Here is a 26,925-nt window from a genome sequence, read left to right on the forward strand (position 1 = left end):
GATGCTATACCATTCTTGTAACTAGTACTGGCATTGTGTTCCATCGTCAGGACCAAGTTTGCTGGACCAATGCAATGCCTCTGTCAGAAGAGGCTATGGGTAGTAATTTTCGCTCTTAGAAGACAAACACATTTTGAGCAATAAAGCTTGTCCTGGAGGATACTGTGATATAAAAATATGCACATACATTGTAATATAAACAATGATAATTATTGTGCATATTACATAATGCATTTTCAATGTACGCACAGCAGAAAATCTTTAAAATGATGTTTATATAACCATATTGTCTCTTAATGCATTCTGTTCTCTTTGTTTTAAAACACACATTATAAGGCATCTTTGTTTTCTAAAAGCTATATTAGAAAAAAGTTTTTGATAAAGCTGTACCAGAGGATTCACCAAAAGGGAATTGCTTTGTGCTGTTTATTAATTTTCATTCCAACAAGAAATATAGACAATATGTTTAAATTTACTTTTAAATAAATGTTTTGGTGAAAGAATTGCAGCTCCCCTTCCAAAGTAATAAACGGCTGATCTGGAAAATGTAGTGCTTCTTTTTACAGTTTCCTCCTGGACATTAGCAGAACAGTAATGGCAGAGGCATTATACTAGGTACATGAACACACACACTTGTACTGATTTGTACACAGAAGTACAATACTTTGTACATGTCGAAATGAGTCATAAACAGAGGGGTTGACACAAATCAACATGAGCTAAAAGTAGAAATGTCAATGACATGTAAATTATTTCTCTCACAAGTTCTATGTTAGCATTCATCCTTCAGAGTGGAGACAAAATGAGTTTCAGAAGATTCAAGAAGACTTTTCAGTGTCTGTACACATGAAGCTTTCCTATATGGACTCATAGTGTCTGCGGGCTCTTAGGTAGTAATCTTTCATTGGCAAACCTGGTAGCCAAATTCCAGTTTCCTATTACCTGCAACAGCCAGGGACAGATTGAGAGGTAAAAATGGCTCTGAAAAAGGACTCACTGAGATAGAGACCAATTTCCCACTCACCTTATGCAGCTCTCACATTCCTCTTCTCAGTGGGGCTTCCTTCCGATTTCACACTATTTGTTCTGGGGCTGCAGCTAGCATTGGCTTTTTCACACCACGAACAGAAACTGGTTTAAAGAGGTTTCTGTTTGCAGCACGAAAAACCTGATGCTAAAAGGCAGATAGGCCGTTTTCCCACTCACGTTTTACTGGCGCCACGACCATCCTGACGCCGGCGAATCTGCCTGGATTTCGCAACAGAAGCGCCGGCGCTCCCAGAAGCGCCGGCGCTTTCCGTCGCTAAGCCAGCGCAAACGTTTTCCTGCATCTTTGCGATTTCCGTTTGCGCTGGCTTAGCGACGGAAGTAGCCGGCGCTTCTGGGAGCGCCGGAGCTTCTGATGCGAAATCCAGGCAGATTCGCCGGCGTCAGGAGGGTCGTGGCGCCAGTAAAACGTGAGTGGGAAAACGGCCATAGTGTGAAATTGGAAGGAAGTCCCGCTGAGAAGAGGAATGTAAGAGTGGCATAAGGTGAGTGGGAAATCCGTCAGAGAGGGGGGGGGCGAGAAGAGAGAGAAGAGGCATATGCCTGTTTCACACAACCAGGGGCTACCAACTTATATAGGATTGCCAAGTCCAATTCAAAAAATATCTGGGGACTTTGGGGATGGAGCCAGGGGCAAGGTTGTGACAAGCATAACTGAACTCCAAAGGGAGTTCTGGCTATCACATTTAAAGGACTGTACACCTTTTAAATGCCTTCCCTTCATTGAAAAATAATGAATCATAGAGACACCTTCTTTGGGGGCTCATAGAATTTGATCCCCTGATCCAATCCTTTTGAAACTTGGAGAGTGTTTTGAGGAGAGGTACCAGATGCTATGCAAAAACTTTGGTGCCTCTACCTCAAAAAATAACCCCCCCCCCCAAGCTCCAGATAACAGCAGATCAATTCTCCGTTATTCCCTGTGGGAATTGATCCCCATAGGGAATAATGGAGTGACCCAACAGATATTTCCTTCCCCCCACACCACCACTTTCTGATGGTGGGGGGGAGGGTCTCCAAACCGCGGGATCACCTGCCACCACCTGGGGATTGGCAACCCTAACACTCTCTCACACACACACTCTCTCTCTCTCTGTCACACACACACAGAGCAGCCAAAATAAACAATCTGCAATCTCACACTTGTGTGGTCTCACTGGGGCAATCTAATCACGAGATGTTGAAGTTCCAAGTTCTATCAGACTAACACAGGGAAAGCAAAGATTCTAGTTCTTCCTTTACTATGCAAACTACTTCTGAAAGGATTGTGGAACAAACAGAGGGTCCGGACTCCTACAGCGTCACAACTAAATGGGAGCAGCCATCTTGTTCTGCTGGCTCACCCCGCTCACTTTCAGCCTGGCTGGGTCCTGAATTTAAAGGCACAGACACACTATCCAGAAAGCAAGCCTTTCCACGGTTCCTCTAGTTCTAAAGTGAAAAGGCAGGTGGGGGCTGTGGGAGCAGGGCTTCCCCCCACCAGCTAGCTGGGGGATTGGCAAGCCTAAACTTATAGCAGCAGCAGATCCCAATCACTTCAAGGAAAATGGAAACCACTGGTTTGTGGTCCACCAGATTTGGTGGCTCCTGTCAAGAAACTGGTCTCTTTAAGCAGTTTCTTGTTAAATTCTAAACAATGGCTCAGGTGGAGGCCTAGAAAAGATGGAGGTTTCTTTCTCTGAAACATAGCTCAAGCTGCTTGTAGCTTCAAATACTCAGATAAGGGAGATGGGAGATAATCCAGCTGCTGGTCTGGTAGTTTCAAGGACACAAGAATCTAGAAGGCTGTGTTCCATCTTTTTAGAGCCTGAGCTTACCATTGGGAGATGGTGTTTGTTCAGTTGAACCCAACACAGCTGCAGGGCATTTAGTTTAATTGCCAAATCCATCTGATTGGCCCAGACCTAATGGTCAACTGATATAATTTGCTGTGCATTTGACTAGCTAACTAGAATCAGGCAATGCAGGTCATGGGGCATAAAGGAAAGATCTTTCACTTGAGTTCCACCTTGTGTCTAGATTACATCTAACTCACTTCTTGTTTTGTGTGGGTCTTACTGACTAGAAACCTTGGACTTTGGAACCTTACTGGACTCAGTCTTTTTTAATAAAATATGGATCTTGAACCAATGCTTGTAAAATGTGCTTTATTAGACTTCTAGCTTTGCTATTTTTATCCACACTGATCTTTTATTGGCTGTTTCTGCACAGAGTTAAAATAAGTCACTTTACTTATATTGTGTGGAGTTCTTGAATTCAGAAGGGTTTAGTCTGAATCCAGTACTTTATAGCCCTCAGTTGCTACAGCTACCAGACTAATTGTTCAGTGAAACTCATCTTGAAAGTATGACTTACTTGGGTTTAACTTCCAGGAAGACCTGAGACTCTATCCCTTGATCTCTGGCTGTCAGATTAGTGAAAAGGGGCTCATGGTTGTGCTGTCTTGGGGTGTGAAGATGAACAATTCAGCCTTTTTCATCTGTTCCCTTCCAAGTAGGGTGGCCATAATATCTGAAGGCCAGCCAGGGACACCTTTGGGGGGGGGAAGGTAAGGGTGCGTGCGCACGAAGCGCGTGTGCCGCCAGAAACAGGAAGTGACGTCACTTCCGGTGACGTCACGCCACCGCCGGAAACAGGAAGTGACATCACTTCCTGTGACATCATTTTCCCCACACCACCTGCTGGGAACAGGAAGTGGCATCACTTCCTGTGACATCATTTCCCCCGCGCCACCTGCCGGAAGCAGGAAGTGACATCACTTCCTGTGACATCATTTCCCCCAAATGACATCATTTCCCCCAAATGCCACTGCCGGAAACAGAAGTGACTTCGCAGCACTTCCTGTGACGTCCCCAAAAATCCCCCAAATATCACCGCTGGAAACACCAAGATTATTTATAGAGAGGGAAAGGGGGAAGTAAAGTTAAATGAAACTCTTTTTTTACTTTTTTCAAAGTGAGAAGACTAGAGAGAATGGGTTCCATGCTGAGAAGCCAGTCAGATTCCAGTGAGATTCCAGTGAGACTGTGCTGCATAATGCAGCCTATTTATTTTGTCCTGTTTGCTCTATTGGCTCTATCTGCGCCACCTTCATCACTTTCGGGGTGTGGATCCCCCAGTGGGGTGGTCTCCCGACTCACTCCGCCGGCTGTTTCTGATAGCCCTGCGCCCCCTCTTTCATTTGATATGTGTCCCGTGCAGGTGCCACCCTCCCGCCGGGAGATGCTGCAAAATGAGCCTCCTTGAGGCTTATGGCGGCAGGGCTCGGGGGAAGCGAGCTAGACTGCTGTTCTTTTGAGCGGTTATAGAGTGTGTCGAGCCCGTCCCTGTGGCATCGGTCCCATCGTTGTGGGATCCAGGGGGCCGGCGCAGCGGCACGCCGAAGCAGCCTGTCACTAATAACACAGGTCGAGATGCAGGACAGGAACTCGGAAGTGACCGACAGGCTGCTTCAGCGTGCCGCTGCGCCGGCCCCCTGGGCCCCACAACGATGGGACCGATGCCACAGGGCTCGAAACACTCTATAACCCCTCAAAAGAACAGCAGTCTAGCTCGCTTCCCCCGAGCCCTGCCGCCATAAGCCTCAAGGGGGCTCATTTTGCGGCATCTCCCGGAGGGAGGGTGGCACCCGCACGGGACACATATCAAATGAAAGAGGGGGTGCAGGGCTATCAGAAACAGCTGGCGGAGGGAGTCGGGAGACCACCCCACTGGGGAATCCACACCCCGAAAGTGATGAAGGTGGCGCAGATAGAGCCAACAGAGCAAACAGGACAAAATAAATAGGCTGCATTATGCAGCACAGTTGAGAAAGTGCCTTATCCCATATACTGATGAAGTAAATACAGGATCTGAGAACAAAATTGCACAAACACACAAACACAAAGCTCCCTCACACTGAATCAGTGCTTGGGTCCACGAAAGTCAGTATTGTCTAGTCCAGTCACAAACACAAAGCTCCCTTACACTGAATCAGTGCTTGGGTCCACCAAAGTCAGTATTGTCTAGTCCAGTCACAAACACAAAGCTCCCTTACACTGAATCAGTGCTTGGGTCCACCAAAGTCAGTATTGTCTAGTCCAGTCACAAACACAAAGCTCCCTTACACTGAATCAGTGCTTGGGTCCACCAAAGTCAGTATTGTCTAGTCCAGTCACAAACACAAAGCTCCCTTACACTGAATCAGTGCTTGGGTCCACGAAAGTCAGTATTGTCTAGTCCAGTCACAAACACAAAGCTCCCTTACACTGAATCAGTGCTTGGGTCCACGAAAGTCAGTATTGTCTAGTCCAGTCACAAACACAAAGCTCCCTTACACTGAATCAGTGCTTGGGTCCACCAAAGTCAGTATTGTCTACTCCAGGGGTGGCCAGAGGGAGGGAGGGAGGGAGGGAGGGAGGAGGGAGGGAGGGAAGGAAGGAAGGGAGGGAGGAAGGAAGGAAGGAAGGAAGGAAGGAAGGAAGGAAGGAAGGAAGGAAGGAAGGAAGGAAGGAAGGAAGGAAGGAAGGAGGGAGGGAGGGAGGGAGGAAGGAGGGAGGGAGGGAAGGAAGGAAGGAAGGAAGGAGGGAGGGAGGGAAGGAGGGAAGGGAGGAAGGGAGGGAAGGAGGGAAGGAAGAAAGGAAGGAAGGGGGGAGGGAGGGAGGGAAGGAAGGAAGGGAGGGAGGGAGGGAGGAAGGGAGGAGGGAGGGAGGGAAGGGAGGGAGGAGGGAGGGAAGGAAGGGAGGAGGGAGGGAGGGAGGGAAGGAAGGAGGGAAGGAAGGAAGGGAGGAGGGAGGAAGGGAAGGAGGGAAGGAAGGAAGAAAGGAAGGAAGGAGGGAGGGAGGAAGGAAGGAAGGAGGGAAGGAAGGAAGGAAGAAAGGAAGGAAGGGAGGGAGGGAAGAGGGAAGGAAGGAAGAAAGGAAGGAGGGGGTGGAAGGAGGGAGGGAAGGAAGGGAGGAGGGAGGGAGGGAAGGAGGGAAGGAAGGAAGGAGGGAGGGAGGGAGGGAGGGAGGGAAGGAAGAAAGGAAGGAAGGGAGGAGGGAGGGAAGGAAGAAAGCAAGGAAGGAAGGAAGGAGGGAAGGAAGGAAGGGAGGAGGGAGGGTGGGAGGGAAGGAGGGAAGGAAGGAAGGGAGGGAGGAGGGAGGAAGAGAAGAAAGGAAGGAGGGAGGGGAAGGAGGGAGGGAGGGAAGGAAGGCCGCCCGCCCCCTCCCGCCAGCAGCCCCCCCTCCCTGCTTACTTACCTTGTTCCAGGGCGGGTGGCGGCCTCTCCTCCGGCCTGCTGGTGCTGCTGGCGGGGCTGGCGGCGGCTGCAGAGGCCGGGGAGGCGGCGGAGAGGCCAGCATTGGTCTCTGGAGGGCCTCCCGGGACCAGCGCCGGCGCCTCCGCGGCCTCCGCTGGTCGCTGGAGGCCCTCCAGAGTCTCTGGAGGGCCTCCAGCAACCAGCGGAGGCCGCGGAGAGGCCTTCGCTGGTCGGCGCTGGTCGCCGGAGGCCCTCCAGAGTCTCTGGAGGGCCCCCCGGGACCAGCGCCGGCGCCTCCACGGACTCTCCGCGGCCTCCGCTGGTCGCTGGAGGCCCTCCAGAGTCTCTGGAGGGCCTCCCGGGACCAGCGCTGGTGCCTCCACGGCCTCTCCGCAGCCTCCGCTGGTCGCTGGAGGCCCTCCAGAGTCTCTGGAGGGCCTCTAGCGACCAGCGGAGGCCGCGGAGAGGCCTTCGCTGGTCGGCGCTGGTCGCTGGAGGCCCTCCAGAGTCTCTGGAGGGCTTCCAGCGACCAGCGCCGGCGCCTCCGCGGCCTCTCCGCGGCCTCCGCTGGTTGCTGGAGGCCCTCCAGAGTCTCTGGAGGGCCTCCAGCGACCAGTGGAGGCCGCGGAGAGGCCTCCGCCACCATCGCCGGGCCCCGCGCGTGGGCGGGGAAGGCGGCGAGTGAGTGAGGGAGCGTCCCTGTGCGTGCGCAGGGGACCTGCGCACGCGCAGGGACGCTCCCTCCCTCACTCGCCAACTTCCCCGCCGGCACCCGCGGCCCACCGCCTCCGGGGCTGGCTAAACCGGGACCTCTAATGGTCCCGGTATAGCCAGCCCGGGAGGCGGGAATAGGGGGCCAGAACCGGGACATTCCCGGGTGCCCGGGACGGTCTGGCCACCCTACTTCCAAGGGATCCTAATTTGGGATCCCTTGACAGTTCCTACCCAGCTTCAGTGGGGCCACCCTGTATGAAGTAACTCACTTTGGGCCAGGAGGATGCCAGCAGAGGAATGGTGCCCCAAGCCATCAGCCTTAATGGCCAATCTGCCCCTCCCCCAGCTGACTAGAAACGGAAGCCATAGGGCTATTGTGGAAATAAATGAGACATCCAAATCCCTGTGTTTTCCTGCAAGAATCAACTGTAGTTTTGGAGAGTAATTTTAAATTGAAGGGTTGGGGGAAGGGTTAAATGCCCTTTCCCACCGGCCCTTCATGTATCTTTAATGCAGCTTCTTGGAACTACAAATTAAGGTATACTGATATGAGCTTGGAGGGCAAAAAGTGTGGTCCCTGAAGCAGAGGCTTAATGTGTGGAAAGGGGCATTTGAATCTTTTCAGGGTGTGCAGGTAAATGACATCAACTGGGAGTCAATTAGGTCTCTGTTAAAGAAGACAGACATGTTTTCCAGGCTGTTGACAATCCTATGTATTAGGTCACCCAAAGAACCAGTGACATGGTGCTTTGCATTCCAGATTTTCAGATCCCATCCTTGCATTGCAGGCTGAGGAACTTGTATTTTTGATAAAGATTCAGGATATCTGTCATCTGCTATTGTGTTCTGCCACCCTCCCTTGCAGATAGTTTATTTCACTTCCACTTCTTAGCCAGTTAACTTTGCTTTTAATTATGCCACTAGGATACCTGCACTTTCTTCCCCTGTGGGCCTGTTCCCTTTTCTGCTCTGGAAGTTGCTGCCTTTTCCAAGCCCCGATCACAATGCAGTCCTAAGAATAATTCATTTTCCATTATTTATTTATTTACTTCATTTATACCCTGTCTTTCTGCCCAACGGAGAGCCAAAGTGGCTTTTTCTCCACTTGCTTTTCACAACAATCCTGTGAGGTAGCGTCTGAGAGGGTATAACTGGCCCAGGGTCATTCAGTGAGCTTCCAAGGCACAAGTGGGGATTCAAAGTTGGATCTTCTAGATCCTAGTCCAATATTCTTAACCACTACTACACCCACTGGCTTTCTAAATACATCGAAGTCAATGCACTTGACTGAGTGTAGGATTGTACTGCTAGCCTTTTTCATGAATAGGTCCCATCCAAAATTCCCACCAAAAAAAGTAATGCAGAAGAACTGGGAGGGGAAGTTTAAAAAAAATAATTGCAGACTTTGAAGATTCCAAGCATACAACTTCAGAAACATCAGCAGCTGAAATCTGGGGCTTCATTAGCACAGGACTGATAGAAGATAGAGACATTAAGGAAGGAAATGTGTGACTCACAAGGGAAAATGGGGAAAACAACACACAAAGTAGCAGCTGTTACATTCACTTCAATTAAAGAACAGCTCAAAGGGTATGTGAGGGAGATCGGGGGGAAAAAGCACAGAAGAAGCAGTTGGTATCCTTAAGCTCAGAAATGATCTGACTAAGGTATTTGCACACTCAAGGAAAGCCCTTTGTCCTAAACTTCAAAATGCCTCTCATTTTTGCAGAGCCCAATTTAGCAAGGGGATACTAGAGAACTGGGAGGGGGGGCACTGGCACTGCTTGAGAAGTATGGAAAGTGATGTGAGGCAAATGGGTTGCCTCTTGTTGGAAACACTGCTGCTACAGCTCAGTTTCAAAGAGGACCCAGGCCTCCTGCTACAGCACACCCTGGTATTTTAAAGCATTTTCAAAACAGACCTTGCAACAGAGACTACATCCTATTTAAATATTGGAGAAATGCCTGTCACTGTGATGGGCTAGGATGTATGTGTGTGAGAAGACTGTATATTGCTTGAATACTGAGGGAGTGAGCACACACATGTGCACACACACCAGATCCCTGTCAGTTAGGGCAGGCCATGCACTGCTGATATCAGAGGTGGAAATTGCTCTCACCATAATGTGGTCCACAAAAGGCAGTCCTTTACAGTCCCCTATAGATGCTAATGTCAGCAATTCACTATAGAGATGGAGGCTAACTTGGTGATAGAAAGTGCCATCAAGTCACAGTTGAGTTACAGTGACCTCATTGGATTTTAAAGGCAAGAGATGCTCTGAACATATGAAGCTGCCTTCTACTGAATCAGGCCCTCGGTCCATCAAAGTCAGTATTGTCTACTCAGACTGGCAGTGGATCTCCATGGTCTCAAGCTGAGGTTTTTCACGCCTACTTGCCTGGACCCTTTTTAGTTGTCGATGCTGGGGATTGAAGTGGTTTGCCATTGGCTACCTCCATGTCATAGTCCTGGTATTCCTTGGAAGCCTCCCATCCAAATACCAGCAGGACCAACTCTGCTTAGCTTCCAAAATATGACAAGATTGAGCTAGCCCAGGGCTAGAGGCTAAGTTGGCCAACACATATTGCTGGCTTCTGTCTTGTACCCAGGGCTGCTGCTGCTGCTGCTTTTTTTGGTAGTGGTGGTGGTACTCACCAATACTGTGTACTGGTACCTGGAGTGAGGAGGCCCGGCCCTCCTCCTTCCATGTTCTGAGGGGGGAATTAGTGGAAATCAGTGCAACCTTATACGAGTTAGAGAGTATTTCTTCTTGGTTATCTGCAGTACAATAAACATTATGTCAATTTTCCCCCCAGCCATATAGTCTTATGATAGTCTTATGAGTGGTAGAGGTTAGGGTCTTTATCAAGTAGTAAAACTTCCTTACATTGACCTTGCAGTTGGATGTTTTAGTAACTGATATGTTCTGATGGGAGAGGGAGTGATGCAAATTGGGAGGGAGGCATTTGTGAATTCTCTGCATTGTGTGAAGGGTTGAACTAGATGACCATGGAGATCCTTTCCAACTCTATGATTCTGTGATGCATTCACCCTTGACCATACTAGAGTATGCTGAAAAGTTTGAGAACTGGTTCTTATGTAGAAAATTTCTCAGTCTAATTAGTAACACAAGGATGTTGCTGAGGGATCTTAAAAATCTTCTTCATGATTTAATGAATTATGGGTGCTTGGCCAAATATATTATAAGAATTAGCAAAATATGGAATTCACAAAGGTCTTCTTCAAATAGAAGTATCTTCAGACTTCTAAGTTAAAAGAAGCTGGTCTTGTTGTCCCTCTGATCCCTGGGAGTAACATAGGTCAAACATCTAAGATTCTAGTCGTTACCTTATCTTATTTTTAATGTCATTTTAAACCAGGGAAAAACTTATCTGTCCTGCTGCATAAATGCCAGACTGTAACTTTTTAAAGAGATAGTACATTACTAGTAAAAAAAAGTGCAGAATCTCTGCAATGCAGAGGTCATCAATGGTAGTGATGGAGCTAGTCTACTCACTCCCCAGCTTTACAGCAATGGCAGCTGCCAGGAAAAGGACTAAACATCATAGGGGCCCAAGTGCTGAGACGTACCAATGAGTCACAACATGATTGCCTAAAGAGAATCTGGCACACAGATGCACTTCTGCAGAGTCAGCAAGAGATGGGAGGCAAGAGTACTTTCTCCCTACCTCCAGCTGCAAAATCTGCCCTGTGCAAGAAAACTTGTCAGCTTTTCCAATTTTTCCGACCACTGAGGATAATATGGTCATATATCTTCCTCTGCCGGGATGAGTGGCAAGTTTCTGAACTTGAAATAAAAGGAGCGTGACAGACCGAAGTTGCACAATGAGGATCATCTCATCTAATTATATTACAGCAAAGCCCTCTGTTTGACTGCAACCCTATACTACAGCAAAAATATTTAATGATGCCTCTAACCTTGCAAGGACAACACTGTGGCTTTGCCCCAAAATGGCTATTGTTCAAGGATGTTTCCGTATGGCCTGGATTCCCCATGGCTCTTTTAGCACTGCTGAGAATGAAGAAGCAACACATGGGCAACAGAGCTTCCATACGGGAATGTGCACGTAATCCTCCAACAGCCCCTGAGAATCATCATTATTCCTATATATATTCCACTGCTGTATCACCCACTGGAAGGCTTTAAAAACATCAGTGATTGTTCTAGTGCAGTAGCATTATAGCCAGGGGTTCTTTCATAGAAAAAGAGGTGCTGGGGCTCATTAGCACAACTCATTTGCATAACTCATTTGCCTATGCCACACACCCCTGACATCACCAAAAGGTATACTAAATTCTATCAGCTCAACTTCTACTTTAAAATGCTTCTTGAATTATAATGGTCATAATCAAATCTTACTCCCATCATACTTTTAAAATGACTTTTTCCTATGTGGCCACAGTGGCATGATGATTTGCAGCTGTCTGCTTTGTATGTTTTGGTTATTTTCCCATTTTTGTGGGGGAAAATATTAGTATGTTTGTCAAATCTTAGAGTTTAGCAAAATTCTCACAGTGGGTTTGAACACTGGAGCCCAGAAGCGAGAATTGGGTGGGGGGAGTTTTAAGAAAGAAAGAGCACAATAAAACTTAGAGGTTCCTGAGCTCCGCTCCTGTGAGCTCCTGCCCAAAATGAGATCGGATTATAGCACTAGTACGACTGGTGCTGAAACGTGCCATCAAGTCACAGTCAACTTATGGTGACCCTGTAGGCAAGAGATGTCCAGTGGTTTGCCATTGCCTACCTCTGCTTAGCAACCCTAAACTTCCTGGGCAGTTTCCCATCCAAATACTAGCTTGGGCTGACCCTGCTTAGCTTCCTAGATTTGATTATCTTGGTCTAGATACATCCACGCTTAGAGCATTTGACCACCCAAAGATAGCCTTTCAGTGGCATATGAAATGGCAGTCGGAAGGGGAAGCTAGGGGGGGCTAAAGGCAGTGTGAGCAGGGTCTCTGAAAATATGCACCTTCCTTTCCAGATGGTGGGGTAGTGCCCTTGGACTTCATTTTTCCCAAAATGATTGGAGTCAAGCAGGTTTAGGAATGAGTGTGCCGAAGCAAAAGGAAAAATGATTAGAACACAAAGTTGTGTGGATGTTTAAAAAAAAAAGTACCAATTTGAAAACAAAGGAAGAGAAAAGCTTCCTCATGCAAGCAACCTAGGTCAAGACTGAAGGCAGATAAAGGAGTGAGCTGTATCTCTAAAACATAAAGGTTTTGTCTCAGGCTCAAAGATCAGAAGCATTGTCAAATAGCATTGCCCATCGATTGGACTGCAGTTTAAAAGAGAATACAGACTTGTGATTGTTTAAATTTAGGCCTTCTTATCACATTCATCCTAGCCAGCCTTCAAATTCATCTCTCCCTGACACCACCCCCAGTATAAAGGACTCAAATTATTACTGTTGTGTTTTCATTCTGACATAAGAATGACCCTGCTGGATCAGATCAGTGGTCCATTTAGTCCAGTATCCTGTTACACACAACAAACAACCAGTTCCTCCAGAGGGCTAGCAATTAGGCAACACACTATTCCATCATGAGAACTAGCATGGTGTAGAATTGTAGAATCAGAGTTGGAAGGGATCTCCAGGGTCATCTAGTCCAACCCCCTGCACAATGCAGAAAATTCACAAGTATCTCCCTCCCACACCCCAGTGACCCCTGTTCCATGCCCAAAAGTTGACAAAAAAAAAACCCCTCCAGGATCCCTGGCCAAATTGGCCTGGAGAAAAGTTGCTGCCTGCCCCAAAGTGATGAACAGCATTTCCCTGGACATGTAAGAAAGGGCCACAAGAACTACACACTGATGCAATCCTTCTTGTCCTCCTCCTCACCATCTACCTAATTAACAGAATCAGTATTGCTATCAGATGACCATCTAGCCTCAGTTTAAAAACCTCCAAAGAAGGAGAGCCCCTTAACAAAGGTTTCCTACTATACTACTCTAAAATACATCCTGTCACCAAGCAGGATAGAAGGTCTTGAGACCATGATATGACAATAAAGTTGGGGGGCAGGGGTACGGTTGCCAAGTCCAATTCAAGAAATATCTGGGAACTTTGGGGGTGGAGCCAGGAGACTTTGGGGGTGGAGCCAGGAACAAGGGTGTGACAAGCATAATTGAACTCCAAGAGAGTTCTGGCCATCACATTTAAAGGGACAGCACGCCTTTTTAAATGTCTTCCTTCCATAGGAAATAATGAAGGATAGGGGTACCTTCTTTTGGGGCTCATAGAATTGGACCCCCTGGTCCAATCATTTTGAAACTTGGGGGGGTACTTTGGGGAGAGGCACTAGATACTATATTGAAAATTTGGTGCCTCTACCTCAAAAAACAGCTCCCCCAGAGCCCCCGAAACCTCCAGAACAATTCCCCATTATACCCTATGAGAATCGATCACATAGGGAATAATGAAGACGTTTCCCTCTCTCCCCCCCCCCTTTCTGGCCAGTCTGAAGCAGCGGATCAGCCTCTCTACTCACCATTTGCTGCCAGCTTCTTCACAGACACACCATCCTAAATTGAAGTCAAGCCTCTGGAGGTGCAAAGGCACATGGTCCTTTGCAGGCGGGGCTGCCTCCCCCCCCCCCCCGCCAGCCAGCTGATTGGGGCGGGAAGCAGCCTGGGAAAACTGAAGAAAGGCTGCTGCGATCGGGGCTGGGTGGGAAGGACAGGGCAAGGAGAAGCTGCTGAGATTAGGGCTGGGTGGGAAGGGCCACCATTCCCCCCCCCGCTTTCCAGATTTTTGGCTAGCGGGGGGAGAAGGCTCCAAATCGGGGGTCCCCAGGCAAGGTGGAGGATTTGGGAAGCCTAGGTAGGGGAGAGACACAGAAAAATTAGGTGAAGGGAGAAAGAAATTAATGGAAAATGTGTGGAAAGAGGGAGGAAAATTAAGAGATCTGGCTGAGGTGGGTACAAGGAAAGGAAGAGAGAAAGGCTAGACTACTGTAGAAAATGACCTGGGGGCTGGTAATTCCTGCAGCAGCTATCAGCCTCCTGGCTTGGTTATTGATAAGGAAGTTTGCTTCAATCTTGACCAGGCCTCAGATTCAGTGGGAGCTCACAGGAGCACAGCTCCTGCACCTTTCTGAGAGTTCCTCCTCCAAAGTATCAACATTTTGTGTGGCCACCATTATTTTCCAGCACTGCCTTAACCCTCTTGGGCATAGAGTTCATCAGAGCTTCACAGGTTGCCACTGGAGTCCTCTTCCACTCCTCCATGATGACATCACGAAGCTGGTGGATGTTAGAGACCCTGCACACCTCCACCTTCCGTTTCAGGATGCCCCACAGATGCTCAATAGGGTTTAGGTCTTGAGACATGCTTGGCCAGTCCATCACCTTTACCGTCAGCTTTTTTAGCAAGGCAGTGGTCGTTTTGGAGGTGTGTTTGGGGTCGTTATCATGTTGGAATACTACCCTGTGGCCCAGTCTCTGAAGAGAGGGGATCATGCTCTACTTCAGTATGTCACAGTACATGCTGGCATTCATGGTTCCCTCAATGAACTGTAGTTCCCCAGTGCCAGCAGCACTCATTGTTGCCAGCAGTTTAGACATTAATGGCTATGTGTTGCGTAATTCTGAGGGGACAGCACATTTACAGTTTTATACAAGCTGTAGACTCACTACTTTTACATTGTAGCCAAGTGTCATTTCTTCAGTGTTGTCACTTGAAAAGATATACTTAAATATTTACAAAATATGAGGGGGTGTACTCACTTCTATGACATACTGTACATGCTTGTTCACTTTCTCAGAGAACTCCAAAAGATTGGAGAGGCAGGACTTTCTAGGGCTGCCAAGTCCAATTCAAGAAATATCTGGGGACTTTGGGGGTGGAGCCAGGTTGTGCCAAACATAATTGAACTTCAAAGGGACTTCTGGCCATCACATTTAAAGGGACTGCACACTTTTTAAAAGCCTTCCCTCCATTGGAAATAATGAAGGATAGGGGCACCTTCTTTTGGGACTCAAAAAATTGCCTCCCCCCCACCCCGTCCAATCTTTTTGAAACACTAGTTTCAAGGGAACAAACCTGCTCCCTGAGAGTCAATAGCTCCATGCATTGAGCACACACCAATAATCATGCAGGTGACACTCTGCAAAATACTTGATAGTCCCCAGTCCCCTGCTGACTTTCTACCTTCATAACTAGTCCCATCATTTAAAGGTGTTTTAGGGTGAAATGGCGATATTTACTTGAATTTGTGCTTATTTCAAACCACAGCTCACTTTTCTTTTCAGTTTTAATTAGACTGTATTAAATTATTTCGGAAAGCTATTTCTCAGCATATAGCACATTTGTTTTCAAAGAACAGGTATTTCAAAACAGTGCAAGTGCCATAACATTTGAGCCAGCAGGAAGTCCTTAGTTTGGGCTGGCTCTAACAGCTTAACTCATTTTTGGAACTAAACAAGAACTTCTAAAGCAGCCTCTTCTCCATCCACGTCAGACCAGGGAATCTGGCCCATCCATTGTGTGCATGTTCTTCAAAGCCAGGCAGCTGGGCTCTCTGCAGGCCCACAATCTCTACAAAGAAATTAAATTTGTTTTAATGAATCAGGGTGTGAGCAAGGAATGACAGCAGCTTCATCAAATGTTCTGACACCCAGGCAGAAGCTTAGAGCAGAGCCTGGCCATTATGGGCACTCTTGGGGCAGACTAGCAGGCCATAGCAGAGCCCAGCAGGTTTTTAGTAAGTCAAAGGGTGGCACCTAGTTGGTCTTAATGAGTCCAGGGATGTAGCCCAATGCAGAATGTGTTTTTTAAAATGCTGAAGACCAAGTGAGGAGTTGGAGCCTTGCCTTTGCATTTCTGGCAATTAGCTCAAAAGCAAAAATCCAGCCAAGCAGAGCTTTCCTAGTCTACTGTTAAACCCCATAATAAAGACTTAAATGTAAGAACCATTCACACATCATTAATTTCATAGGGGGAGATGTATCCTATAACTGTAGTTATATTCTTGGCAAGCAGTGAAGCTCATTTCAGAGCAAGAGGCTAATGCAAACCAGGCACACTCTTAGAATACAGGTGCATCACAGAACTGGACTCAAAATAGGGCATGTGACTGGAAAGAGCATAGGGGAAGTGGACAGCTTCACAGAGGAATGGTTAAGTCCTGATTTCCCTGTAAATAGAATTAAAAACGTTTGCATCCTGAACTTCTGCAATGAGCCCCCACATTGGCTCTTCTGAGTAGCCAAGAAGGCCACAAAGAGGAGCATTTCCAGTCACACTGAAGAACTTCCACTTGTTTGTGGCTCACAGCTGATGTTTGACTGAAGATGAAAATGTTAGCGGTAGAGCTACTGGGATTCTTGGTTAATATAGCAGAGTTTACCCAGTCATAGAAGCATGATACCGAGTGCTGTAAATAAATCTCCCAAGATGTATATTGCAAAAAAGGTAAATTTACATTTATTCAAGTAGAACAAAATAGGAGTCAATTGCACCTTTAAGACCAACTTCTCATCTGAAGAAGTGTGCCTTGAAGGTGCAATCGACTCCTATTTTGTTCTACTACTACAGACCAACACGGCTGCCTACTTGGATTTATTCAAGTAGATCCACTTCACATTCAGTCAAAAGAAAAGAGAGAAGCCTAATCAAAATAGTACTTTCCCTAACACAAATGGCCACCTTGTCCAGCATCATGTATGTGGGAGTATGAGGACAAAGTCTCACAGAAAAGACCTGCAGAGACATGTGTCTCCAGGTCATGTAAAGAAAGAGAGAAGACAGACCAATTTCGCACTAGAGCTTTAATCCTGGTTTAACTCTGTCCCCAAACTGACTTTCTACACTAAAACCTTAGAATCATAGAGTCATAAAGTTGGTTTCTCTGATTCTATGATTCTAGTGTCGAAAGTCAGTTTGGGGATAGAGTTAAACCAGGATAAAAGCTCTAGTGCGAAATTAGTCAAAGTAAGAGAGAGAAAAGATGGATCAGCAGGCAGCTCCCAGATTAAGACAAAGAGAGGCATTCCATTCAAAGAGATAACACCTCTACACTACACTTGATCTTAGCCAAAAGGCTGAGAAGCGATACATGATTAGGATGATGTAGCCACCCACCCATGCCCTATTTATTTATTTATTTATTTATATCCTTAAATTTCTTTTTTTAAAAAAAATAAATATTTTTATGTTTTATTGACTTTAGTACAATTGGCCATTACAGTATATGGATGTTGAAATTACAAATAACCCTCGCCCCCCCCCCAACCCTCCCCATCTTCTTTTAGTCTTTTCCCCTCAGCCAAGGGCACAGAGTCCTGATCTTCCACTGAATGTCCTTCCTTGCTTCTCCAGAGATCCACTCTAAATAAGGGTTCCATCTGGTCTCGATTTCCTTGACTTTATCTTCCCACGTGGAATCCTTGTTGATTGTTGCCACGATGTCAGACTGTATGTAATCAAACAAATAGCTGTGCCAGCTTTCTATTGACCATTTACTTTTATCTTTCCACCCCAAGGCGATGACCGCCTTCCCCGCTAGTATCATTGCCTTGACAAGGTTTTGCATGGGTCTACTTAGTGCCGGACTTCCTATTATGCTTAACAACATCATATTAAAGCCAATGGTTAATGGTACATTGCAGACTTTTCTAATAAATTGAATAATTTCCCCCCAAAAGGGTTTTACCTCTTCACACTCCCACCACATATGTGCAAACCAACCCTTAAATTGTTTGCAATGCCAGCACTTGGAGCTCACTCCTGGGAATATATTGGCTATTTGTGCGGGAGTTTTGTACCATTTTGTGAAAAATTTATATTCCAGTTCTTTAAATTTGGTTACTTTAATCCTTTCTAGACCATCCAAGATTTTCCCAGCCAACCCCTCTGTTAACTGACCTTCATGACTCCAAATCTTTTGCAAATGTACTATTATTTTATCTTTATTTGAAATCATTTTTCTGTATAATAACCCCACTAGACCCTTTCTTTGTTTGGCCATTACTTTATATATCTCTTCCATTGGAGTGTCTAACCAAAGCTCTCCCTTTTCACTGATCATCTTAACTCTCTTATGCAAGCCTGCTAAGTTTAACCAGTATTGATTACCTAAATCTTCTATAATTTCCTGTAAGGGTTTTAGCTTACCACCCCTAAACATATCGTCCACTCTAAAATAGCCTTTGTTTTTAAGCCTTTCCCACCATTTTATAGCATGCACCTCCTTAACAATAGCTTCTAGGGGGCTCCACCTTGAAACCTTCCCTAACCACTGTGGGTACCATTTCATCCAGGTTTCTAATGCTGCTCTTCTGGGCCCTATAGCTAATTTTAGATCTTTTGTCGACACTGTGGAAAAAAATCCAAATCTTCCAATGCCACTGTTGACCGCATTCTCGAAATTAATCCACTTCTGTACCTTATCCTCACTCAAATCAAGTAACGCTCTTAGTTGGAAGGCCTCATAATATTTACTTAAATTTGGGATTCCCCAACCTAATTCTGATTTAAGGTTGTATAGAATTCTCTTATGAAACCTACTGTTTTTATTATTAAAAATCCACACTTTGCTTTATTCCATTGTTCAAATTGATTTTTCCTCAAACCTAAGGGTAACGTTTGGAATAAATACATTAACTTTGGTATCATGAACATTTTAAGAGATCTTATTCTAGATGATATCCCTAGTATTTTATGATTCCAATTATTCATATCCCTCTCTATTTTCTTCCATATTTTACCATAGCCTTTATCATTTTGTCCATATTTTTTTGGAGGACTATCCCTAAATATTTTAATCTCTTGGCTCCCATTCCTATATTCGTAATCCTATTTATTTCCTGTTTTTCCTCTCTATTAACATTAAGGTATAGAATTTCTGATTTTGCCATATTCACTCCGAGCCCTGAACACTTTTCAAAATCATCTAAAATTATCTTAATCTCTTTAACTCCGTGTTTTGGGTTAGACATAATTACTATGATATCATCCGCAAATAAATTAATTTTCATTTCTTCAATACCTGACTTATACCCCTCTATTCTCCCGGCATTCCTAATTCGCTCTGCTAGTTGCTCTATAGCTATTATAAATATAAGCGGAGATAGTGGACAGCCTTGTCTTACCCCCCCCTTGAATTGGGAACGCTTGTGAGTGGTCAGTGTTGACTCTAACTTTGGCCTTACCTCCGTTGTATATTTCCTGTATAGCGTGAAGGAACCATTCCTCTAAACCTATCTTCTTTAATATTTGCCACAAGAATTCATGTGAGAGAGTATCAAAGGCTTTATAAACATCCAACTTTAACAGAGCTATTTTTTTCTTTTGGCCATGGTGCAATACATTTAAGATATTTCTAATAGGATGGGCAATAGATCTACCCTCAATAAAACCGTATTGGTTCCCTTTTATGATTGACGGGATAACTCTCTTAAGTCTATTTGTTAAAACCTTAGCAAAAATCTTATAATCTTGATTTAGTAAACTAATGGGCCTATATGAACCTACTTCTTCCGGATCTTTCTGGGGCTTTAATATCAAAATTATTTCTGTTTCCTTCCATGAGTCCGGGGATTTCTTTCCTTCCAAGACTTCGTTAAAAACTACCTGCAATTCAGGTGCTATAATTTCTACCATTTCTTTATAAAAGTCAGAAGTAAAGCCATCCAGCCCTGGTGATTTACCCTTTTTGAGCGCTTTTATTACTTCCTTTATCTCTTGGAGTGTAATCTCAGCACCCAGTGAGGCTTTTGCTTCCTCCTCTATAATTAGCTTAGGTGTGTCCCACACCTCCGTTATATTCTTTTTCATATATAAATTTTTATAGAAGTCTTCAAATGCCTTAGTGATTTCCTTAGAGTTTTGAGTTGTACTATTATTAATTTTAATAGTTCTAATTGATTGTTTTGCCTTTTTAACTTTCAAATAATTAGCTAATCTTTTTGCTGTATTAATGCTATTCCTCTGGAAGTCGTTCTTAACCATTATTTCCTTTTTCCACATTGTTGCCATATCTAGGGCCTCCAACTGTTTTTGAATCTCTTTAATTCTAATCTGTAAACTAGGATTACACTTTCCCACTATTTCTTTTTGTAACTCCTCCAATTCCTTAAGTTTTGTTTGCCTTTTTTTATACCATTCACTTTTTATGTCTTTTTCCTTCCTAACCAAATGGCCCCTTATTACCACTTTAGCAGCGTCCCACAATATATTAGTTGACACAGTTCCTCTATTTTCCTTAAAATATAATTTTAACTGTGTCATTAAGTATTCCCTATCCTCTTCTTTTGTCATTACCAAGTTGTTATACCTCCAAGGTCTATTTTTCGAGGGAAGATTTAATTCTAATTCAATACTTAGAGGGGCATGGTCAGAAATCAAAATTGGATGGGTCTTGATCTCTTTAACCACCATATTATTATTTTTTTCCAAAATTATATAATCTAAGCGGGATGCTGTTTTATGTCTACAAGAAATATGTGTCGGGCTGCGTCTCGTATTGGTGAACTCATGAGCGTCCTTCAAGCCCCAATCTCTTAGGTTAATACTATTGTTCTTAGTTATGTCCATATTTAGATCGCCCACTACAATTAGTTCGCCCTCTGAAAACTGTTGTATCTTCTTAAAAACCAAGTTTAAGAATTTCCTTTGTCTTTTATTTGGTGCACAAACATTTACTATAGTGATTTTTATGGCTTCCAGCTTAAACTTAACTAAGAGGTATCTACCTTCCTTATCTACTAATTTTTCCATGTTCTCCACCTTAATATCCTTACGAATCAATGTAGCCATGCCTCTAGCTTTGGAAGACCCTCTTGCTTCTGCTAAAACCTGCCACCTCAGATCTTTTATCAATGGTTTTCTATCATTTATTTTTTGTGAGTTTCCTGTAGGCACAACAAATCTATTCTTTGTTCTTTAGCCATTTTAATTACTCTGAATCTCTTAAGATTTGATGATAGACCATTCGCATTCAGTGAAAGCACTCTTAAAGATCTATCCATTCTCTTTATATGTAACAGACTTGGGCCCTAATGGCTGAGGGTATTTTCCTATACTTCTTACTGAACCTCCCCCCCCCTATTCCCTTCCCCTGGGGCACAGACAACTTCCTGGATGAAACCATCATCCTGTCTTCCACCTTCCAGGGGGCACGCATCCCGCCCTCCCCTTCAAGCTTATAGCGAAATTTAGCTCAAAATATTTTATACTTCCCTTTAGTAGTCCGTTCTTGGCCTTTTCTCTTGTCTACTTGAGCTTCCTTCTCCCGGGTCCACACCGAGCTCCACTGTTTCTTCTTCTTCTTCTTCTTCCTCTCTCGGGTCTCTTAGGTCGTCTGTGGCGATGCCCAGGCGAGTGAGGAGATCTCTTGCTTCTTTAGGGTTGCGGGCCACCAGCCTTTTTTCGTCTTTAAAAATAATTATTGAGGAGGGGTACCCCCAAGAGAATTTAATCTTGTTGTCATATAATTTTTGCCCAAAGGGTCTCATTAGCCTTCTCTTTCTGATGGTTTCCTGGCAGAAGTCTTCTCTCACCCAAACTTTCCTTCCTCTAAAAGAAAGGTCTTTCCTTTTTTTCAAAGTCTTGAAAACTGTCTGCTGAGTCTTTTCCCTTGAAAATTTAATTATGACTTCCCTTGGGGCACCCCCATCTTGTCTCCTTTGCAGTCTATGAACTCTCTCAATATCCTGAGATTGCAGAGTGACTCCTTGCTCACCCATCCAGTCTATAAGGGTTCCTTCCAGGAGCTTATTATTTATCTCCTCTGAAATTCCACCCAGGATCAGATTCGCTCTTCTGTTACGATCAGAGAGCTCTGTAAGTTGCGAATTCAGCTGGAGTATTTTTTGTTTATTAGATAAGGCCAGCTCATTAGCAGAGATTGCAATGTTCCGTGTGTCCTTGAGCTCTGCACTCAACTCTGTAAAAGCGTCCCTCTGTGATTTAATTTCAGATCTCATCTGGTCCTGGGACGACATTATTAAAGTCTGGAAAGCTGATATCTGCTCAGATAATTCTTTAATTGTCTTAGCCATGATGATTATTTTCTGGAGTTACCCGCGACCGCTGAGTAATTAACCAGGGCGTTGCCTCGTTAATTTGATAGTAAAAGTTGTTGTCTTACCCTCTGGGACCCCAGAAAGGAATTCTTATGATCTTCAGACCTTCGTAAGTAAGCTCGTTCTTCAAATAGACTTGCCAAAGAGCTATTTACATTCTTTTGAGCTATTTAAAATTCCAGTTCGAAGGGGAGGACGAGCACACAGCCAGCTTAGTTAACGCATGCGTACAAACCCCCCTTTCCTTAAATTTCTATCCCACCCTCTCCACCAGCAGACTCAGGGTGGCTAACAGTCAGTTCAGATGTTTATATTTACAATTTAAAACCAATAATATACAATTACAATTAAAACATTCCATGATACTGTAGCACTTCAATATAGGTGGGCTCTTCTTTCCTGATGGCGATCGTATAGTAATCATAGCTCTTTAGCAATGTGGGGTGGCAGTCCTCTCCCGGTTTAGGTGTTAAAGGCCTGTCGGAACAGTTCAGTTTTGCAGACCATGTGGAAAGTAGAGAGATCCTGCAGGGCCCTTATGACCTCCGGGAGAGCATTCCACATTTCTGGTGCTGTCACTGAGAAGGCCCTAGCCTGTGTGGAGCACAGCCTGGCCTCCTTTGGTTCAGGGATGGACAGTAGTACTCTCTGGAGAACATGAGGAGAAAGGCAGACCCGTAGATAGGCAGACGCCCAACCATAAAGAGCTTTAAAGGTCAATACCAACACCTTGAAACAGACTCAGAACACAATAGGTAGCCAGTGCACCTCTTTCAGCACTGGCTGAATGTGCTCTCATCGAAGGAGCCCCATAAACAGCCGTGCTGCAGCATTCTGCACTAGCTGTAGTTTCCGGGTCAGGGTCAAGGGTAGCCCCATGTGGAGAGCATTACAGTGATCTATTCTTGAGGTGACCATAGTGTGGATCACCATTGCTAAGTCGTCGTGCTTCAGGAAAGAGGCCAACTGCCGTACCCTCCAAAGATGAAAAAGGCGGATCTGGTAGTGCCTGCTACCTGGGCCTCCATTGTAAGAGAGGACTCCAGAAGCACTCCCAAACTCTTGACCTTAGGGGCCGGTATTAGTGATGCCCCGTCAAGAGCCGGCAAAGGGATCTTGCCTCCCGGACCACCCTGGCTCAGATAGAGAACCTCCGTCTTCATCAGATTCAGCTTCAACTGACTCAGCCTGAGCCAAGATGCTATGGCTCAAAGAGCCAGGTCTAGATTTTCCAGGGTACAGTCAGACTGGCCACCCATCAATAGATAGAGCTGGGTGTCATATGCTTATTGGTGACGCCCCTACCTCCTGACAATCTGGGCAAGGGGACGCATATAGATGTTAAATAATGTCCAGATATGCTGAGTCGCTCACTCCGACAAGAGCCAGTAGTGCAGTCTCACTACTTTTTACCCTCACCACACAGACAGTTTTTAACCTCTGCCAAGGACTGAATTCTAGGTCTATGGACAATAACCACGGGTGGTTATGGATTATCTTGCTGGTAGAACCCCAGACTCTCATAATAGACATACAGTTCTAGTCAATATGTTGGGTTTTTCCCTTCTTTTTTGACAGCAGATGAAAGCAAATCTTCAATCAGGTCAAAGACCTTTCTGGAAGATTATGAACTATGCTGACAAGGTGCTGCCCTACTCTGATACTCGGTGATTAAGCTGAGAAGTTGAGAGACACAGAGACATCATGTTGACAAGGTCCATTTCTTGTCATGGTTGTGAAGCTGTGGTAAAACTACAGAGATAATTGCTGCTGTCAAGAATGTTCCCACAGAAGAACAGGACATCAAAGAATAGCAGTCCTCCACATGTAATGAACTCCAGGGAACTAATAATGCCTAAATGATGTCACTATTTCATGAACAATCTTGGGTCAGTGGGTTGTGCTCTTTTTAATTTAAGCTTTAAAAATACTTTAATTTAGAACTGCTTCCAAATTAACAGTGTTTCTATGAACTCAAAATAGAACTTTCTTTTTCTTTGAATAAACCAGTTCTTTAACTTTTTTAGCACATTTTGAACTTTTCCCCACAATATTTGTATTGTATTCCCGACAATATTTGAGGGCCTCCAGGAGTTTGGGGTGATTGTGGACCCAGTCTTGCTGCTGGAAAAGCAAGTTGGAACAGTGGCCAAAAGCACCTTCCATCAACTGCTAGGGATGGGCACAAACTGGCTAACAAACTAAAGTTGGTCATGAATTTTAACTAGTTCATGGTTTGCGAAGCAATGTTTTCAAACCAAAGAACTGCCACAAACTTCCATGAATTTTGATATAGTTCACAGCTAAGCCAGGGGTGTCAAACTAATTTCTTATGAGGGCCAGGTCTGACATAATTGAGACTTTGTAGGGCCGGGCCATGTGTGTCACAAAATGTAATGACAGATAAAAGAGATATAAACTTTATAATGGACAAATACAATTAAAGATTTTTTAAAACTTAAAATAAAACATGCTTAAAACATTAACACTCATTGGTCTTAAACATGCTTTATTTGTATATCTCTTGTGCGATCCAAGGAACTGGGCAAAGAAAGCTATGGCTGTTTCCTTCCTTCCCCCAGGAGACCAGGAGGGGAGGACCCTCAGCCAATAGAAGGAAGAGAAGCTTGGCATAGTAGCTCTGCTGTGCGACTGACAGAACCTGGCAAAGCAAGCTATCCCTCCCCCCTCCTCCCCAAGGGAGGAGCCTCAGCCAGTTGAGAAAATAGAGGTTTTGCTCTGTAGCTCCTGTGCAATTGAGCAAGCCTGGCAAAACAAGCTGTGATGCAGAAGGGAAAAACAGAGAGGAAGAAGGAAGCAGATGACAGCCAGTTGCTTGGGGACCTGATAGGAGCCCTCCAGGGGCCTGGTTCGGCTCCCAGGATACATGTTTGACACCCCTGAGCTAAGCTGTTTGGTTTAAATGGCTCAGAACTGAAAAAGCAGAAGAACAGAAAGCAGGAGTTTCCAAAAAGCCTGCTCAGCTATTTGGTTGAATGGCTCCAAGCCATTTAAACCAAATAACTGAGCAGCAGTCCCCAACCACTTTCTGCTCCCTGTGGCTTTGCACAGGGAGCTGAAAGCAGGGTTTAAATGGCCATTTAAACCAAACACTCAGCTGTTTAGGAGCCCCTGCTTTCTGCAGGCAGAAGAAAGTAAGGGTTTAAACTCTAATTAGCTCATGAACCAAAATGAATCTGTTTGGTTTTTGAATCAGTGTATCAGTTTGTGGTTCAACTTGTGGTTAAGCCACGAACCATGAACCAAACCACAAACATGCAGTTCATGCCTATCCCTATCAACCTCATCTGGTTTGCCAACATCCTCCTTTGTTAGGCTCAGCTGATCTGGTCTAACCCCAAGAGGATTCCTGTATGTGTACCTAAAGCTGACTTCAACCAAGCCTACTGTATAGCATCAGGATGTTTCTGTAACCTCATGGATGAAATACTGTAATGCACTCTGCACTGGGATGCCCTTGAAAAGAACCTGGAAAATGTAGCTGGGCCAGAATATGGCAACCTGATTATTGTCAGGGGCTAGCTGATGGGAACATATGTTGCCCATTTTGAAATAGCTACATTAACTACCAGTTTGTTTCCAAATTCAATTCAAGGTGCCGGCTATGACCTCTTAAGCCTTTCAAGGCCTGGTTCCCACATTTCCGAAAGACTGTCTCTTGCCACATTTTCCCATGCACCAGCTATGATCTTCAGGTAGGCTTTTCAATCCCCAGCTCCCAGCAGGGGATCCCCTGGTTTTATAGACTTCCCCCTGCCCCCAACCAGCTGGCCGGTGGGGGAAACCCCGCCCCCACAGCCACCATGCAGCTCTAGATCTTGGACAGGTTTAGAAACCTGCAAACAGGTCCGTTTCAAAATGTGCGTGTGTCTGTGTGCCTTTAAAGTTGAGCAGGAAGTACTTCAAGGGAAGGGTCAGCAACACAGTCCCTCGGTTTGGTTTGCTTCCATCTCAGAGCAACTAAGTGTGTGTGTGTGTGTGTTTGTGTGTGTGTGTGTGTGTATGAGAGAGAGAGAGAGAGAGCAGCATAGCCCCTGTTCTTTTCAAATGTCGTTGTGGAGGAACCAGACCCAGTAAGTGTGTGTGAGAGAGAGAGAGGGTTACCAATCCCCAGGTTTGGAGGCCCTCCCCACCCCCTCCTTTTGGGTCATCAGAAAGCAGTGGGGGGGAGGGAAATGTCTTCTGGGCAATTATTCCCTATGAAGAACGATTCCCATAGGGAATAATGGGGAATTGATCTGCGGATATCGAGGACTCTGGGGGGGGGGCTGTCTTTTGAGGTAGAGGCACCAAATTATCTAGCATCTCCCCAAAATACCCCCCAAGTTTCAAAATGATTGGACCAGAAGGTTCAATTCTATGAGCCCCAAAAGAAGGTGCCCCTATCCTTCATTATTTCCTATGGAAGAAAGGCATTTTAAAAGGTGTGCTGTCTCTTTAAATGTGATGAGCAGAACACCCTTGGAGTTCAGTTATGTTTGTCACACCCTTGCTCCAGGCTCCGCCCCAATGTCTCCTGGCTCCACCCCCAAAGTCCCCAGATATTTCTTGAATTGGACTTGGCAACCCTATCTTCAGGCTCCCACTTACCAGCTGTTCCCAGCCTGGCATCGACCACAGCCCATGTCTTTCCCCTTCCTTTTCCCAGAAGAGATGAGTGCAACCTTCTCCTAGGAGATCTTCAGGAGCACTACAAGTCCTGTGTGTTTGCCAGGGCTTTTGATGGGTTATAAACAGCAGGTATCTTTGGGAAAAAGGGATGTATTTTGGGGCTTTATTTGATTTTAATCAGTTATGTTTCATTATTACTTATAAGCTGCCTTGAGCCAAGAGAAAAGGTAGAAAGAAAAAATAATAATTTCCACATGAACATTAACT

This window comes from Heteronotia binoei, chromosome 5 (genome assembly GCF_032191835.1).
Source record: "Heteronotia binoei isolate CCM8104 ecotype False Entrance Well chromosome 5, APGP_CSIRO_Hbin_v1, whole genome shotgun sequence".
In the NCBI taxonomy this organism is placed as follows: Eukaryota; Metazoa; Chordata; class Lepidosauria; order Squamata; family Gekkonidae; genus Heteronotia; species Heteronotia binoei.